Genomic DNA, 15667 nt, shown 5'->3' with positions numbered 1-15667 from the left:
TTATTTCAGTATTAAATCCTTAAATGGTCACTTCACTGTCATCTGAGGACCCCCCAAAATTAAAACCATGTGGGGACCCACCTGGGGGTCACGACTCACGACCCACAGGTTGAGAACCAATGGGTTTCTCAACCACAGGACCGTGACTGTGAGGATATTGCAAGTGGGCCTCCAAATAATTGGAAAAACACTGAGATTCTCTTTAAAAACTTGAAAAGGATTCTTCATTGTCATACGGATAAATACTAATGTTCCATTGATTGAAGCTGTAACACAATTGATTGATTGAACAATACAATAACAATGCTCTACAAATGAACACGGGTGCATATCTTTGGGCCGACAAACTAACATTCTGCTGACACGCATTAGTCCGACACCCTACCCCAAACTCTAAACTAACCCTAACCCTGACACGCATTAGTCCGACACCCTACCCCAAACTCTAAACTAACCCTAACACTGACACGCATTAGTCCGACACCCTACCCCAAACCCTAAACTAACCCTAACCCTGACACGCATTAGTCCGACACCCTACCCCAAACCCTAAACTAACCCTAACCCTGACATGCATTAGTCCGACAACCTACCCCAAACCCTAAACTAACCCTAACCCTGACACGCATTAGTCCGACACCCTACCCCAAACCCTAAACTAACCCTAACCCTGACACGCATTAGTCCGACAACCTACCCCAAACCCTAAACTAACCCTAACCGCACACGGAAGCCACGGGAGTCTTCACAAGCCACGTATGTATCTTAACCGGCAACACATGTCGGGGCCCAGGTGAGTCTTAACCGGCCACGTACTGTATGTGTCTTGCGGCCATGTACGTATGTCTCAATATCGGTATGTCGGACTAAGGTATGCCTCCGAATGCACACAGCCCACCCATGTGTATGTTGATGGACCTGCACCATAACCTGCACCATAACCACCATGGTGGTTATGGTGCCACCATTGAACCCCCACCCCCACACACACACATATTTTCTGCACCACTGAATCAAGGACATCCCCTGGGAGACAGAGGGAGAATGAGGCTAGTCCAGGTACAACAAGGCCTGTTTCCATTGCCCCAATACTCAGTACAGAGCATGGCACTGAATGAGGCCAATCAGATATGCAGTCACTGAGTCACAGTGGAAGAGCATGCGCTTCAGTGCTGCCTGGATGTCTGCTGAACATTGACAACAACAACAACAACAACAACAACAACAACATTGTATAGGACACCACCACACCCGTACATTGATGACATAAAACTGTTGCGCTTTCAAGCCAGACGGGGCACATTTTAAAACCACGACATTGAAACCCATTTAGGGCTGCAATTATCAATTATTTTCTCAGCGATAATTCTATCGATTACTTTTCAGATGAATCGAATGATTGAGAACAACAAATTGACTCAAAAGAAAATCGAACGCTAATTCGAAACTAAATTGATTATTGTGATTAACCGCTTATAGCCTTTATACTACTATGATGTACTACTATCGGAAATAGCTAAAGTAGACAATGCACAAGCTCACAATGCATTGACGCATACTTCTCATAAAATAAACCATAATTTACAAACAACAAGAAGTATGTTTTATGTTTAGGTTATTTGAGATCAGTTATTTGCTCAGAACACGCTAGTGAGAATCATCTCTGATGATCTATTTATACAGATAACACTTTGCATACACTCACAAGGTCTCCTTTAATAGGGGATTCACACTGAGACGGACTGAATCCGTTTCATTGGGACCGTTTTCGAATACGGTTGCCTGGTCCCCGATGGCCATGATTCACATTGCCCGAGATTCAACAGCGCACCGGGTACACTTGCATAACACACTTTAATCCTCCTGATGACGGTGTGCTTGATGGCTGGCGCGCACGGACACTGACCATCAACTGTGCGACATTGTCTCAAATAAATCCAGACACACTGAATTGCATTGCCTCTTTGGCTTTTTGCCGTTATACTACTTGTCAGCCTGCCTGCTATTCACAGTGTCAGTCAGTTCTGTGCTCCAGTGTATTAGTTTGCTATGGATTCTACTTTAGCATTATTATTATTTTGTTTTACTTTGGAAACTGACTGTGCCAAGCCACGTGTAGTCCGCAGAATAAGATCAGCGCGGTGCTGCGCGTATAAGCAGATTCAACAGGAGAAGGGCGGCGTTGAGAAATGCGCTGGTGTTACGCATCGTGCAGAGGCTGTGTTTTTTTTTGTTGACGCTTGGCTCGTCGACTGCATGCATTCACATTGGAACGATCCGTATCTGAATACACTTCAACGGTCCAGAGACCCTCCCCCCATGCGGTCCCGGGGACGGTTGGGCGATCCGCTCCCGGGAACGGTACGCATCATTCACACTACCACAACATCTGCCAAGTGGTCCCGAGTGCGCACCCGGGACCATAGTGTGAATCCCCTATAAGACCTTGGGCTTTGTGCGTGATGACGTAGCACGCGCCCAGCACCCGGTGCATAAAACATCTTAACCATCTTTTCTTCTGCTATACAGAACAGAACATGCTGTGTTATCACAGAGAGTGCACCAAGTGCATTTAACTTGTTTTTTACCCGGTAAAATTGGTGATTATCAACTGATCAGAATCAGAATCAGAATCAGAAGCCTTTATTGCCATACATGTAAAACATGTTAGGAATTTGTTACAGTGAACAGCAGAGTACAGTTATAATAATAATAATGGATTTTATTTATAACGCACTTTATATTCGCGAGAATCTCAAAGTGCTACAGCAGTGAATAAAAGCAAAAGAAACAACACACCATTAAAAACATCTAAAAGAACAGGAACATTAAAACATAAAGGGCAAGGCTATAAAAATGCTTTGGTAAAAAGGAAAGTTTTGAGTCCTCTCTTAAAAGCGTCTACCGACTGTGGGGCTCTCAGGTGGGCGGGGAGAGCGTTCCACAGTTCGGGGGCGACCGAGCAGAAAGCCCGGTCACCCATGGTGCGTAGGTTGGTCTTTGTGGGTTTGAGGAGGTTGGTGTTTGAGGAGCGGAGGGAGCGGGTTGAGGATTGAAGGGTGACAAATTCCTTGAGGTAGGGGGGGGGCGTTGCCGTGGATGCACTGGTGGGTTAGCAGGGAAATCTTGTATTCAGTCCGGAATGAGATGGGGAGCCAGTGGAGTGAGCGGAGGATGGGTGTGATGTGCTCGTGTTTACGCACTCTCATCAGGACCCTAGCAGCGCTGTTCTGGATGTATTGGAGCCTTTGAAGGCTCTTGCTAGGGATCCTGATGAGAAGTGCGTTGCAGTAGTCCAACCTGGAGGAGACAAAGGCGTGGACCAACTTTTCAGCATCAGGTAGAGTGAGGGTGGGACGGAGTTTGGCGATGTTTTTGAGATGGAAAAATGATGTTTTGCAGAGGTGTTTGATGTGGGCCTCGTAGTTGAGGTGGGGGTCCATTTTAACACCCAGGTTTGTGACGACAGATGAGAGTGGAATGTCCTGGCCAGAGAAGGTGATGCTTGTGATGGGGGATGATTGAACCTGGTGTGGGGTGCCGATGAGAATGGCTTCTGTTTTGGAGCTGTTTAGTTGCAGGAAGTTGTGTTTCATCCACGCCTTTATCTCCTCCAGGCAGATGGTGAGTGTGGATGAAGGTGATGTAGATGGTGACAGGGAGGACAGTGGGGCAGCAGAGCGGGGAGGGGTTGGGTCCAGTTTTATGTACAGTTGTGTGTCATCAGCATAGCAATGGAAGGATAATCCATGCCTGCTGATGACACGGCCGAGGGGAAGCAGGTACAAAGTGAACAGGGTGGGGCCAAGCAGAGCCCTGGGGGACACCACAGGTGACAGGCTGGGTCCGGGATTTTGCACCTCCCAGGGAGACACACTCAGTTCTATTCGTGAGGTAGGATGTAAACCAGTCCAGGGTGGTGTCGCAGAGTCCGATAGTGGAGTGAAGACGGTGAAGGAGGATGGTGTGGTCAACTGTGTCGAAGGCTGCAGTGAGGTCCAGGAGGATGAGGAGGGAAGGGGAGCCAGCATCAGCTGCCATGAGGATGTCGTTTGTGACCCTGACCAGTGCGGTTTCAGTGCTGTGGGCGGAGCGGAAACCAGACTGAAGTTTTTCTGACAGGTTGTTGGTGTGAAGGTGGGTTAGCAGTTGTGCGGCGATGACTTTCTCCAACACCTTGGAGAGGAATGGGAGGTTGGAGATAGGTCTGTAGTTGGCATGGACAGCCGCGTCTAAGGTGGGTTTTTTGAGTAGGGGTGTTATGATGGCAGTTTTCAGTGCTGATGGGACGTGGCCAGACTGAAGGGAGTGGTTTATTGCATGGGTAATTAGAGGGCTGATGGCTTGGATGTGTAATTTGAGCAGGGCTGTGGGGAAGGGGTCCAATGTGCAGGTGGAAGGCTTCATTCGCCTGATGGTATCCTCGATCTGTTGCTGAGTGGTGGGAGTGAAGCAGCAGAGAGGCTGGGGGGGTCCAAGCTGTGGGCTGGCAGTCGGGGGAGATGAAGAGGGGGGGGGCAGAGAGGGATGAACGGATGGTGTCAACTTTCGTTCTGAAAAATGAGAGGAAGTCGTTGCACTGTTCAGCTGTGGTTGCTTGGTTTGTGGGGGTTTGGGGTTTGAGAAAGTGGTTTATGGTTGAGAAAAGTTGTTTTGAGTTGCCGGGGCTGTTATTTATGATGTTGGAGTAGAATATGGATTGTGCGTCTCTCAGGGACTTTGAGTAGGCCTTTTGGTGGTCTCTGTAGGCCATTTTATGGACCGTGAGTCCTGAGGCCTTGAGGCGCCTTTCAAGGACACGCCCTTCTGCCTTTGTTTTCCGCAAGTGATTTATTGTAAAAAGCCACCGATTCCGTTGCTGATGGGTGGGTGGCAGAAGACAGGTGATGGAGGTCCAGGGTCAGGGTGTCTGGGTTGATGCTTTTGAAATTCCGGAAGTGGATTTGGCGTTTGGGTTTGGTATGGGAGGGAGGGAAAGGCAGCTCAAAGGAAATGACTTTATGGTCAGACACACCCATGTCATAGACTGCCAGGTTGCTGACAGGGGCGGAGTCTGTAATGACCAGGTCAAGTGTGTGCCCCTTGTTGTGTGTGGGGACATGGACGTGTTGTGATAGATTTAGGCAGTCCAGTAGTGTTAGAAAATCTGAGGCAAAGGGGCAAAGGGGCAGTTACAAATGCAGTTACCACAGCTGCCATGGACGGCGCTATATTGGAATACAGACAGGGAGGGAGAGAGAAAAAGAATGCGACCGCCCTCTTCAAGAGGCAAGCAAAGCCTCACCAGTAGGCTCATCTGGAGCCTGCAATTAGGGAACGCAGAAGTGAAATTACTGCCGCCAGGTTAGGGTTAGTGGCCCGGGCCGGCCTAGCGTTCTGGGCACATAGGCTGGTAATCCTGACAGTGTGTCGTGGGTTCGAGTCCCGATCCCAACGACCTTTGCTGCGTGTCTTCCCCCATCTCTTTCCCTGTTTCCTGTTATAGTAGTATAGTATAGCCGGACAACGTGACCAATGCCACGCCGGACGTCTCCGCGTTTCCTAATCAGATTGCATTTGAGTGATAAGTAACTACCGGTATTAGCGGTTGATTTTCATTCGAATCCGCTATCTTCACTGGCCCCTCTGGTTGCTGCCCACATCATTCAAAACGCCATGGTGATGAGCTAACGTACAAGGCAATCAAGTGCAGGACACGTATCCCCCTTATGGTTGAGAGGAACCCCCCAGGGCTCTATGCTAGTGTAGTTTCTGTTTTCTGTTAATGTGGGGATCGACAAGTTGCAGCGAGTCGCGTTGTAAACTTGTCCATCTGCTATTTTCAGAGAAAGCTTTACCCACTATACGGATTCTGGGTTTTTAAGGGGTTAACTCCAGGACACTTCCTTCCCACACACTTCCACTATCACAGGGTGTCTGTCCCTCCCTTCCCTAAGAGACCCTGTCCTTACGTCTTTACTGTCCCTCCTTTCCCTAAGACACCCTGTCCTTATGTCTTTACTGTCCCTCCTTTCCCTAAGACACCCTGTCCTTACGTCTTTACTGTCCCTCCCTTCCCTAAGACACCCTGTCCTTATGTCTTTACTGTCCCTCCTTTCCCTAAGACACCCTGTCCTTACGTCTTTACTGTCCCTCCTTTCCCTAAGACACCCTGTCCTTACGTCTTTACTGTCCCTCCTTTCCCTAAGACACCCTGTCCTTACGTCTTTACTGTCCCTCCTTTCCCTAAGACACCCTGTCCTTACGTCTTTACTGTCCCTCCCTTCTCTAAGACACCCTGTCCTTACGTCTTTACTGTCCCTCCTTTCCCTAAGACACCCTGTCCTTACGTCTTTACTGTCCCTCCTTTCCCTAAGACACCCTGTCCTTATGTCTTTACTGTCCCTCCTTTCCCTAAGACACCCTGTCCTTACGTCTTTACTGTCCCTCCTTTCCCTAAGACACCCTGTCCTTACGTCTTTACTGTCCCTCCTTTCCCTAAGACACCCTGTCCTTACGTCTTTACTGTCCCTCCCTTCTCTAAGACACCCTGTCCTTACGTCTTTACTGTCCCTCCCTTCCCTAAGACACCCTGTCCTTACGTCTTTAACCCTAACCCTTTTGGAAAGTGTCTTTGTAAACAGACATAATTCACCTTGAAGTGACTCACTGTTAAACAGCATTACATTTGTAACTTAAGTATCAAGCATGCACGCGCACACACACACACACACACACACACACACACACACACACACACACACACACACACACACACACACACACACACACACACACACACACACACACACACACACACACACACACACAGCCTTGTGCACAAGGCTTGGATGTTATCTCCTCACACGCATTCTACTTGCGGGAAAAAACAACTTGTTTATCAGTTAAAGGTTAGGGGTGGAGTCGGAGAGCAAATGAGGAGAGGAAACATGGGTGGCAGCAGGTAAACACGTATACGAGATAAAACCCTGGCCTCATACCTTATTGCTACCTGGAGACGTGGAAAGGACACCACAAGGTCGCATGAAACACTGAAACAACTGCCTGCTTTATTAAGGGACTTCACTGTAGAGCTATATTCCCTAAGAGCTAATTGTTCCTGCCAGTCAGCATGCAGAGTCAATACAATGACAACCTTACTGTTAAGAAATGACAGTCCAGAATAACAAGCCACTGTTATGCACTATACATGAAGCCCAACCTGACCTGGGATGTAGCCATGTATAACAGAGACACGCACGCACGCACGCACGCACGCACGCACGCACGCACGCACGCACACATTCTTCCTGATGTGATATAAGTTGAGTTCAAAGGCCACACTTGGAAATATCTGTTGTGTTTTATGGTGCTATATAGGCCTATGTGTGATAAAACAACAACAAAAGAGGGAAATCTGGCTGTCTGGGTGGCACAGGGTAAGGCAAACAAACAAGAAAGTCATCTGCATCATTCCCTTTTTTCGTTCAAAATGCCTCATGCCTTTAACACTTTTTATGCCCTGGGGTTTTTCAAAATAAAGGCGTGTGCGGCAGATGAGGCAGATTTTACTCTGCCTCATCCAGCCCGCCTTCCATTTCCCACCAAAACCGGGAGGTACCTCGCGCTGTCAATTCCTATTAATATTCCAAACGAGATGCTTGGTTAAGTGAAGTCAGAAATTAGGACAGAACGTCAGTGTTCTGATCACAAACAATAGACAGCAGCACAGATTCAGACATAATAGCACGTTTTGTCTGCCGTAATCAAGGAAGTGAACGGCTGCGCGCAAAACATGTCCGGGAGCGCTGGACAAGGCGTGGCCTAGCAACGGCCGCGGTCAACAAAAAAAAAATTTAGCGATCCGATTTTTATACCATCAAAAAAGACTTAAAGACGTCTCCAGATGCCTTGGGCCTTCTACGGGTGGGGACCTCCTCCATGGGAAAAGGGCATTGAATATGATAAAAAATGTGCTATACAAATTGACCTTTGTCAAACTACAGGTTTTGTTTGTCAAACTACAGGGTTTTGTTTGTCAAACTATACGTTTTCTCTTTCAAACTTCAAACTATACTTCCAGCGCGGCCCATGTCGCTTACTTGCCGTTGTGGTTAATCCACATATAGGCAGTGCTTTTATATTGTTATTTTGTTGCTTATACTGAAGTTATTTGTTTTTTTTAGCCCTTTTCAGCATCAGATATGATTATATATGGTCATCACAGTACACTTTGAATACAGGACTATGTGGGACACTCTGGGATTGTGACGTGTCTCTCTGGCACGGCAGAGAGAAAACCCTGCTTGTGTGATAAAGGTCAGTGTTTGTCTCTGCAGCACTATTCTCTGCTTTTGGCCAGCTGTTGGCCTGACAGTTGATCTATAACACACACATGTTGTTTAGAAGCACGTCTCCTTTACCTGAGGCTAGCGCGCGTGCACGTCGCCACACACACACACACGCACACGCACACGCACGCGCACACACACACACACACACACACACACACACACACACACACACACACACACACACACACACACACACACACAGTACAAACAAACAGATAATCAGATCACAGATATCACACCATATATCCATATGGTGTGATATCTGTGATTTAACCCATTCTGACCTGTGATCAGATTCATACGAGGTTTCCACTGGACACACACACTGGTCTGATTAACCCATTCTGACCTGAGATCAGATTCAAAAAATGTCAGTCGTTCTTCGATTAAAAAAAATAATAGCAGACCTACAAGCTCATAGCGTGCCACACACACACACACACACACACACACATACAGCAGTCGAAGCATGCACGCAGGCACACACACACACACACACACGGTTTTATGTAAGAGAGAGGGAGCGGTGCAGTATCGGGTAACAAATCCTCATTTAGCTGTTCAGGGATTACGCATTTCATTTCACTGCTGCAAAATCTAACCCAATGCACAGCAGTGCTGCTCACTGAACTCAGCTTCTTTCTCAACCTTCTCTGGCTGCACGACCCACTTGCCAAAAAGCGTTTGAGGCCCACCCATCTGACCACTTATATATGCAAAGGTATTTTCAGAGCATTAGTTTATTTGAATTGATCAGTCAATCCATTGTGTTCCGGCTTGAATCAGTGGAAGTAACGCGAGGTAGTATATGTACAGTACATAAAGTTCCTATTATGTTATCATATCAGGGTTTTGCCAATTATTTGGAGGCCCACTTGCAATACCCCCCACAGCCCACGCGATGTGAATCATTGATTTAACCCATAATCGCTCATAATGGTTTCCTTCTGGTTCCATTATATCGTGGCTGCCGGGCAGAAACCTCTTATCTCCATATGCCATATTGGTCTTTTTTGTTTCGCAAATCAGTGCCTTACTTCATAATACCACCGCTTCACTCGAAACCACTGATAATACTGCAGCGTCACACAAAGGCATGAAAAGTATAGCAGATCCACAAGCAGTATAGTTTTTAATTGCGACCGTAGGTCACAGGTTGCTATGAAAACCTGAAAAGTATGTCCGTCGGTCCGTCACGCATCCATGGTTGTCAGTCCATCACCTGCCCTGAAGAAGGCAGTATACCTGTCCGAAATGTTGGTTTCTCCTCAATAAACGTGTGACATTGGCAGCTGTGAGTATGCGGCTATACATTCTTTTCATTCAGTATCTTTCCCCTTGGCTGGCACCTCACAAGGACCGGTGTGCTATGCACCTTTTGTTTATATTGTCAGTCCATCACGCCTCGTGACATCACGCCTCGTGACATGCTCCATATATGGCTGTCTCCATTATATGAAGATCACGACACTGACCTCATCAAACCCTGGATAGCCATACATGGAGAAGACTGGATCACCTATAGATCTGCATATGTGGAGCCGGCCAGCAACTCTACGTCTGACATCAAACCCATAGATCTCCATATATGGAGCTGAACTGTTCTGACATGCCATATGTTGATCCTCTCGTCTTTCCTCTTCGATGTCTCCCTGTCCGTTCAAAATCTAAAATCTAAATGGACCCACCCCAAAGTCATTATTGCAGCCGTGCCCGGCAGCTGGCGAAAACTAGAGTTCTCAACAGGCCCGGAAATTAGGGCTCAAGACACTGCCCCCACTGCCACCCTTAGATCTCTATACATGGAGCTGATCTGTTCTGACATTCCATAAGTTGATCTGACCTCATCAAACCCTGTACACTCAAGACATGCTCCATATATGGTCAGTACAGAATTCATTCCATATGTTGATCTGACCCCCCATTCCAAAGCGCCAGTAGTTTACCGTCACCCAGGCGGATGCGTGCACGGGACTTCGCCCTTCAGGGCGTCTTACTGGTTATTTTGTATTTGAATCCTGAAATAGGACAGTTTTGGACATATACAGTATACTGTAGGTTTCCAAAACGACAGAGACGATATTTTTGTTCCACTTTGTATGGCGAGACAGAAAGAAATCATGGGTATTGTCATGAATAGAAATGGCAGTGAATGGTAAATGGAAGGTATAAGAAAGAGAGTAATGAACCCAACCAATCCACCCACGCACACACGCACACACACACACACACGCACACACACAGAGAGAACTAGAACTGCACTCTGTCGAGTGCATACTTGCTTGTTGCACACTAGTAGGCCATAAATGACCATATTTCTTACGTCATCATTAAGAGCTAGTCATACATATACACACCACGTACTCTGGTCCCAGCAGATCAGGCACAATTTGCTATTTTATTTTTACTGATTATGTATATAGTATACGTATGACTAGCTGTAAATGATGACGTAAGAAATATATATAGTATATATATAGTATATAGGCATATACTATATACGTATACATATATACTATATAGAGTGTGTAGTTGTAAGTTGATTAGCGGTATACTGTGGTTACTTTGCGCCAAAAACTGTGACAGCTGTCCCGCCATTTGATGTTTATGCAAGAAAACAGCAAATCTGTGTCTGGTTTGCTGGGACCAAACGACCACAAATGACCGTATTTCTTATGTCATCATTGAGTATTGAGTTTTGAGTATACATATATAGTATACATATATACTCTATAAAGTGTGTAGTTGTAAGTTGATTAGTGGTATACTGTGGTTACTTTGCGCCAAAAACCGTGACAGCTGTCCCGCCATTTGATGTTTATGCAAGAAAACAGCAAATCTGTGCCTGGTTTGCTGGGACCAAATGACCACAAATGACCATATTTCTTACGTCATCATTAAGAGCTAGTCATACATATACACACCACATACTCTGGTCCCAGCAGATCAGGCACAATTTGCTATTTTATTATTACTGATTATGTATATAGTATACGTATGACTAGCTCTAAATGATGACGTAAGAAATATATATAGTATATAGGCATATACTATATACGTATACATATATACTCTATACTCTATACTGTATAAAGTGTGTAGTTGTAAGTTGATTAGCGGTATACTGTGGTTACTTTGCGCCAAAAACCGTGACAGCTGTCCCGCCATTTGATGTTTATGCAAGAAAACAGCTAATCTGTGCCTGGTTTGCTGGGACCAAATGACCACAAATGAACATATTTCTTACTATCGTCATTAAGAGCTAGTCATACATATACACACCACGTACTCTGGTCCCAGCAGATCAGGCACAATTTGCTATTTTATTTTTACTGATTATGTATATAGTATACGTATGACTAGCTCTAAATGATGACGTAAGAAATATATATAGTATATATATAGTATATAGGCATATACTATATACGTATACATATATACTCTATACTCTATACTGTATAAAGTGTGTAGTTGTAAGTTGATTAGCGGTATACTGTGGTTACTTTGCGCCAAAAACCGTGACAGCTGTCCCGCCATTTGATGTTTATGCAAGAAAACAGCAAATCTGTGCCTGGTTTGCTGGGACCAAATGACCACAAATGAACATATTTCTTACGTCATCATTAAGAGCTAGTCATACATATACACACCACGTACTCTGGTCCCAGCAGATCAGGCACAATTTGCTATTTTATTTTTACTGATTATGTATATAGTATACGTATGACTAGCTCTAAATGATGACGTAAGAAATATGGTCATTTGTGGTCATTTGGTCCCAGCAAAACAGGCACAGATTTGATGTTTTTCTGCATAAACATCGAATGGCGGGACAGCTGTCACGGCGGAAGAGACCGGGCGAAAACATTACTTGCGCGCTCTGCTTGCGCAAGTAATTACCTGCGTCACTCATCATCACCCCAGAGTACAGCTAATGGAGGGTTAGCTAAAGTCCTATGCAAAGATACAGTCTACATTGTCAATGGAAGACAGCGACATGAAGATACAAAGATACATCCAACGTCTGCAAAAGCTATGCAAAGCTTCAAATTGCAGCTGAGCTGGGTTCAACTTCCAGATGCAAAGCTACAGAGCTACAAGTGTATAGCTGCAATGACACATTATTTGGAATCCCACCTTAGCTCCAGGAAAACCCTGCTGTGATTGGCTGGTAGTCGCTGTGAATGACAGTTCTCGTTTTTGCAACTATGCCTAACCCTAAACCCTAAACCTAACCTCAATAAAAACATATGCCTGCCCGGGAGCCAATCAGACACATGGTAAGGCAGGTCCTGGCCTTAGAGTATATATTAGGGCCCGGACTAATTGCGATTAATTTAGATTAATTAACTACAGAAAAATGTATTGCGATTAACTACAGATAAATTAATCGCACCTTTTTTTTCACCGCGGAACGTTTCTCACTGGGCGCTTTTCTATAGTACTGAAAACTGGAAATAATAAAAAGTCACCCCATTTTGTGTTGCCTAGAACTGGAGGTCTGACAAAAAACAGTAACAATACTAGAAAAAGTGCCCTTCTGGGCACAGGTCTCCACCAGGTTATCCACAGATCCGTGCAGTTAGAGGTAAAAACACTTTTCGGCCAGTTATAGCGCCACCTTGAGGCTGAGTTGAAATTGTTCATGTGGCATTTCGTCCTCGGCCTAGTGGGAATGTGGGTGCACAATTTCACGGAAATCACGCGATGTGTTCATGATTTGCAGCATTTTGTTTGAAACTGAGCACTCCTGTGAAATTTGGAAGCCAATCTTAACCAATCAGGATGGAGTCTGAGAAATCTGAAAGACCGGTTTCGTTGAATGGCTCTAGAGAGACTGTGTACCAATTTGCGTGATGTTTGGACAAAATCTGTAGGTGTACTGTGCAAAAACTTGTTTTGCACAAAGCGGCCTCCTGGTGGCGCTATAACAGGCCGTTCTGGAAAGTTTGGGGCAGAGGTTCATTGTTGGCATCCAGGGAGCGTGTGCGCAAAATATGGCATCGACCGGGTTAACGGTGGCCGAGATTAGCTGGTCACGGACGGACACACACACGGACACACACACACACACGGACGGACGGACGGACGGACGGACGGACGGAGTGCAAAACATACTCTCTCCCCATGCCTTCGGCCTGGTGGAGACAATGAAGTAAGTACAGCTTTGTGATGTCACTGAGATGTACTGTTCTAATGTACTAATTTTCTTTCAGACCTCCAGTTCTAGGCAACACAGAATGGGGTGACTTTTTATTATTATTTCAACAACAGGTATATTAATGACAGTAAAATGTTGAAAATGAGTGGTATCCTGTAGTCACTATTCATTGATTCACTGGGATACCAAAAAACATTTAAAAAAAAAGGTTTCTCGCTGTTCTCGGGTTGAATATTGATATGCGATTAAAATGCGATTAATCTAGATTAATTAATCGCAAAGCCTCCGATTAATTAGATAAAAAAAATTAATCGAGTCCCAGCTCTAGTATATATATTTATAGAGAAGGCACCCAGAGGAAATCTTGAGGCGAAATGGACATAGTGGCCGAATGAAGGTATTGCAGCCTGGCCCCAAACACATGAACGCGCTGTCCGTTGACTATCATTGTACACGTTCACGACGGACGACGCTCGTGCGCGTTCAACGGCAGCGCGTTCATGTGTTTGGGGCCACTCACCATTGCAATCCGTCCCAGAATGCACTCTGTTCCTACCCGGAAGGAGGAGTGAATCCGCCTCATGCGCTTTTGAGCAACTCAATGCAAGTGGATGGGAGGAGAACTCGGGTGTCTTCTCTATAGATATTTAAATACTCTATGGTCCTGGCTCCTGGAACGACGGGGGGATCCTGGAGCTTTGGTGGGATTCCACACTGCACTGCAATGACACCCGTCACTACGGACGCACGCTTGATGACGTCAGCGACCGTGCGAGCAACAGACAGACAAAGCTAGACAAAGATCCTGTGATGTTTGCATCTTTGAATCTGCCTCGTGTGAACGCAGAATCAGCTTCGTTGTCACATCACAGGTTCACATGGTGTAAAGAAGTGGGTGGAGGAGGTGATGACATATCTCCAGGGGGAATGGAATGGAATTGTGCACAAAATCATATCAAAACAACAGCAAAATATTTTAAAATAAGTTTAAGGGTCTGACAGGCTAAATTTCCCATTCTGACCGGGCACCCATTTTGGTGTCGGCATCATGTTATGCTTTAGCTATTTAAAAATAGCAGATCTACAAGCTCATATTGCGCCACCGAGTGGCGCGATACGAGCTTGTAGGTCTGCTATTTTTGAAAAATCGAAGAGCGACTGACATTTTTAGAATCTGATCTCAGGTCAGAATGGGTTCATCAGACCCAGTGTTTGCCCGGCGGAAACCTCGTATGAATCTGATCTCAGGTCAGAATGGGCTAAGAGAATCTGGGCTGCAGGCGCACCTGGTATTTAGATAACTGAGAAGCAAACAATTTTCCACTGTGGAAAGGTTAAAGCGATTGCACGCGCCACCGCAGTAAACACATCTGTGATTTGACATACAGTACTGTACAGCAGAGGTTCCCAACCACTGGTACCAGTACAGTACTGTACAGCAGAGGTTCCCAACCACTGGTACCAGTACAGTACTGTACAGCAGAGGTTCCCGACCACTGGTACTATAGTACAGTACTGTACAGCAGAGGTTCCCAACCACTGGTACTAGTACAGTACTGTACAGCAGAGGTTCCCGACCACTGGTACTATAGTACAGTACTGTACAGCAGAGGTTCCCGACCACTGGTACTATAGTACAGTACTGTACAGCAGAGGTTCCCGACCACTGGTACCAGTACAGTACTGTACAGCAGAGGTTCCCAACCACTGGTACCAGTACAGTACTGTACAGCAGAGGTTCCCGACCACTGGTACTATAGTACAGTACTGTACAGCAGAGGTTCCCAACCACTGGTACCAGTACAGTACTGTACAGCAGAGGTTCCCGACCACTGGTACTATAGTACAGTACTGTACAGCAGAGGTTCCCAACCACTGGTACTAGTACAGTACTGTACAGCAGAGGTTCCCAACTAGGCCTGTCAAAAAAAATCGATTCGAGTTAGAATCGCGATTCTAACCACTTCAACCGTTAGGCTATAATATTGTACTTTCAATACTTGCAATTAAAAAATAGCAGATATACAAGCTTAGCTTGTAGATCTGCTAATTTTGAGTCGTGAATATATATACTCTTTGCTTCTGGGGGGTCCCTCGAACAAAATATGTTGAGATGGGGGTGTGCAGCTCTGCGGCCAAATACATATAATTTTGGGTGGTCCCAAAATCCCAT

Source organism: Protomyctophum parallelum (genome assembly GCF_964188405.1).
Source record: "Protomyctophum parallelum genome assembly, chromosome: 1".
Taxonomy (NCBI): domain Eukaryota; kingdom Metazoa; phylum Chordata; class Actinopteri; order Myctophiformes; family Myctophidae; genus Protomyctophum; species Protomyctophum parallelum.
Note: the sequence above shows the minus strand (reverse complement) of the source record.